This window comes from Eriocheir sinensis, chromosome 4, assembly GCF_024679095.1.
Source record: "Eriocheir sinensis breed Jianghai 21 chromosome 4, ASM2467909v1, whole genome shotgun sequence".
NCBI classification, from domain to species: domain Eukaryota; kingdom Metazoa; phylum Arthropoda; class Malacostraca; order Decapoda; family Varunidae; genus Eriocheir; species Eriocheir sinensis.
In genome coordinates this window covers 25,661,615-25,665,925 of record NC_066512.1, presented here as the reverse complement: position 1 = coordinate 25,665,925, position 4,311 = coordinate 25,661,615, and positions in this window count along the sequence as shown.

Here is a 4,311-nt window from a genome sequence, read left to right as displayed (position 1 = left end):
AGATGGAGGAAAGAGAACGGAAAAACAAGACTGAAGGTGAAGACAAAGGCACTGGGTGGAGGAGGAGAAAAGACGAAAGAGAGAGAAGGAAAGACAGGCGGAGGAGGAGGAAGAGAGAGTAAGGGAGAGGAGGAAGGAGGAACAGGCCCGGACAAAATGAACCCGTAAATCTCTCCTCCCTCGCTCGCTCGCTGCTTCCCTCCCACATTATTACGAGCCTAACCACGGCCCCGACAACTACTGCCACGCTAACTGCCTGCCACTGCTCTTAACTACGTGTGTGTACAGCTTACTACTGCTGCTACTACTACTACTGTTACTACTACTACTACTACTATTACCACCACTGTTACTACTACTACTACTACGATTACTACTACTATTACGACTAATATTACGACGACTACTGTTACTACTACTACTACTACTACTACTACTACTACTACTACTACTACTACTACTACTACTACTACTACTACTACTTCTATTACTACTAATAATAATAATAGCAATGATGGTGATGATAATGTAAGTAACAATGGCAATAATGTTAATCAGTCGTGGAAAATTGAATCTCCTCTCTCTCTCTCTCTCTCTCTCTCTCTCTCCAACCTAAGAACACAAAATATCATTGCCAAGAAAGAAAGAGAAAAAAAGGAAAGAAAGAAACAAAGAAAGAAAGAGTGAATGAAAGATGGAAATGTATGTTTGTTTTGTCTGTGTGTGTGTGTGTGTGTGTGTGTGTGTGTGTGTGTGTGTGAGTGTGCGCACCAAATAATACAGTCACGTCCATGGGCGATTTAATGGACTCAGCAAATCCGATTGTCGCAAACGGAAGAAAGCGAAAAATATATATAAGAGAAAAGAAAATGGAGGAGGAGGAGGAGGAGGAGCAGGAGGACGAGGAGGAATAAGAGGAATGGAGAGAATGAGAAAAAAAGAGGAAAAGAAAAAACGAAAGAGGAGGAGGAGGACTAGAAGATAAGAAGGAGAAATAGGAGACAGAGGAAGATTATTAAGAGGAATAAATTTAAGTCAAGTAGGAGAAACAGGAAAGAGGGTAGAAAGAAAGAAAGAAATAGAGGATAATTTGAAGGAGGAAAAAGAGAGAGATGAGATGAGGTGAGAAAATAAAGATGTAACAAAAATATGTGAGCAAATAAATAACAAAAGATGAAGGAAAAAATATGACAAGCTAAAAAAAACGAAAAAAAAGGAAAAATAAAATAGAAGAGAATTTGAACCAAGGAAAAAAAAGGGATGAAGACTTAAATACGGTGTTAATGAAAATAAATTAATAAATAAATAACAAAAGATAAAGGGAAGAAAAACAGGCTAAGAAAAAAAACTGATTGAGAAAGGAAGACTAAAACCAAGTAGGAAAGGGAGAGGAGGGAAAGGAAAGGAAAGGAAGGGAAGGGAAGGGAAGGGAAGGGAAGGGAAGGGAAGGGAAGGGAAGGGAAGGGAAGTGAAGTGAAGTGAAGTGAAGTGAAGGGAAGGGAAGGAGAGGAAAGGAAAGGAAACGGAATAGAAGGGGAAGGAAGGGAATAGAAGGAAAAGGAAGGGAAGGGAAGGGAAGGGAAGGGAAAGGAAGGGAAGGGAAGGGAAGGGAAGGAAGAAGAGAAAGAGGGTGAGAAATGGCTAATGAGGGTAAAAAGGACACATGTAAATAATGAGGGGATTAAAAATGATGTAGGACTAGAGAAGAGATGATAAATGTGATGAAGATAAAGAGGGGGAGAAAATATGATGATGCAGGAGAGAGAGAGAGAGAGAGAGAGAGAGAGAGAGAGAGAGAGAGAGAGAGAGAGAGAGAGAGAGAGAGAGAGAGAGAGAGAGAGAGAGAGAGAGAGAGAGAATGGAATCTGGAAAACTAATGAAAGGGGTGAAGAAATAAAGAGAGGAGGAGGAGGAGGAGGAGGGTGAAGAGGAAGTTATTTGAGGAGGAAGAGGAAGAGAGGAAGAGGAGGAGGAAGAGAAGAAGAGGAAGAGGAGGAGGAGGAGGAAGATGGGGAGGAGCCTCTTGAGATTGCGACCCGTGACATCATTAGGTGGCGAGGAGATGAGGTTGATGAAGGGGAGGCGTCGAGGGAGGAGGAGGAGGAGGAGGAGGAGGAGGAGGAGGAGGAGGAGGAGGAGGCGTTGAGGGAGGAGGAGGAGGCGTCGAGGGAGGAGGAGAAGGAACGAACGAACGAACGAACGAAATAAGGAAGGAAGGATGGAAGGAAGGAAGGAAGGAAGGAAAGAAAGAAGGAAGGAAGGAAGGAAGGAAACAAAGGAGGGAGGAAAACGGAATGGAATGAAAGTGAGAAATTAATGACGAAAGAGAGAAAAAAATACAAAAAAAAGAAGGAAAGAAGGAAGGAAGGAAGAATGCGAAGGGAGGGAAGTAAACAGAAAGGATGGAAGTAAGGACGTGAGGACAGAGGAGGAGAATAGGAAGGAAGGAAGGAAGAGGAAGGAAAGAAAAAAAAGGAAGGAAGAAAGAAACGAAGGAAGGAACGAAGGAAGCGAGTAAGGAAACAGAGTGGAATGGAAACAAGGATGGAAAAACGACATTAAAGAAAGAAGGGAGAAGAGAAAGAAGTGAATGAAATAAAAACGAATGAAAGAAGAAGAGGAAGAAAAGACAAACACACAAACTCACACACGCTTCATGAGAGAAAAATATAATAAAGAAAATATTGAAGAAAGCAAAAGACGGAGACAAGAAGAAGACAGGTAGTGAAAAACAATTAACTCTTTAATGAGGCAAAAGTTCACCTCTCCCTCCCTCCCTCCCTCCCTTCCTTCCCTTCCTTCCTTTCCTTTCTTTCATCAGACCTTCCCTATTGTTCCCCCTTCCGTGTCTTTCTATTAATGCTTATTTTCTCTACTTTCTTTCTTTTCAATATGTATCCTTTATCCTCTTCCTTCTCCTCCTCCTCATTCTCATTCAATATTTTTTTTCCATCACCTTTCCGATTTTCCATGTTTTCCTCTCTTCCCTTTTCATCTGTTCCTTTTTTCATTCTCATTCTTCCATCCTTCCTCTCTCCACCTTTCTCTCGTTCCTCCCTCCCTTCGCTACGTTTCTTCCTCCACCCTTCATTTTGTCTCTCCCTCCCTCCCTCTTCCCTTCATTCAACATCTCACTTTTCCTCCTTTCCTCTTTTCTTCTTTCCTTCCAGCCTCACCTCCTTCCTCCACTTTCCTTTCTTCCTCCCTCCCTCCACCTTAGTTTCGCTTTTCTCTCCACCTTTCTTTCATTACTCCCTCCATCTTCCTTTCTTCCTCTTTCCCCCACCTTCCTTTTGTCCCTCCCTCCACTTTTCCTACATCTCTCCCTCCACTCCATTCTTCCTCTTTCCATCCACTTCCCATTCTTCCTTTCCCCTCTACCTTCCCATCTTCCACCTTTCCTCTTCTCCTCCACCTTCGTTTCATCCCCTCCCTCCACCTTCCATCCATCCCCCCCTCCACATTTCTCTCCCTTCCTCCCTCCCCTTCCCTCCATGCCTCCCTTCACCTTTCCTCCCAGCCTCACTTACTTCCACATCTCCTCTCCTCGTCCAGGTAATGTCAGGTGATCACGGGCCAATTAGGAAGCCTCTCCTCACCTGTAATTAGAGCAAAACAAGGTGATTAGACGGGTAGGTTTGACTTTAATTACCTACCTGAAAACACACACCTGACTTACCCGATTACACCTGACGTACCTGATAACACCTCAAGTGCCTAATTAATAAAGTAACCATCATCAGTCTTCCTGCTTACACTTTACCTGCACGCGTCCGTACACCTGTCCGTCCCACGTGAGTTTAGAGACGCAAGCGTACGCATACACAGGTATATAACACACAAACAAGCACGCAAACAAACAATCAAACGAACAAACAAACATACACAAACACACATATACATTGAAAAACACAATGATTTTTTTTTTGTAAGCTAACACAATAAAAAAAAGAGGAAAGGACGTGATAATAACAACAAAAACAATTACAGAGGCATATAAAAACATAGAAAGAGCAACACTTCCCCTTCACTGGTAAACTCTGGAACAGTCTTCCTTCGTCTGTATTTCCTCCTGCCTATGACTTGACCTCTTTTAAGAAGGGTGTAGCAGGACACCTCTCCACCCGAAATTGACCTCTCTGTTGACTACTCTTTACTTTTTACTTTTGTGGGAGCGGCGAGTAGCGGGCTTTCTTTTTTTTTTTTTTTTTTTTTTTTTTTACCCTTTTTGTTGCCCTTGAGCCGTATCCTTAGATGTAAAAAAAAAAAAATAACAAAATAAAAAAATAAACGAAATAATCGACTACGAAT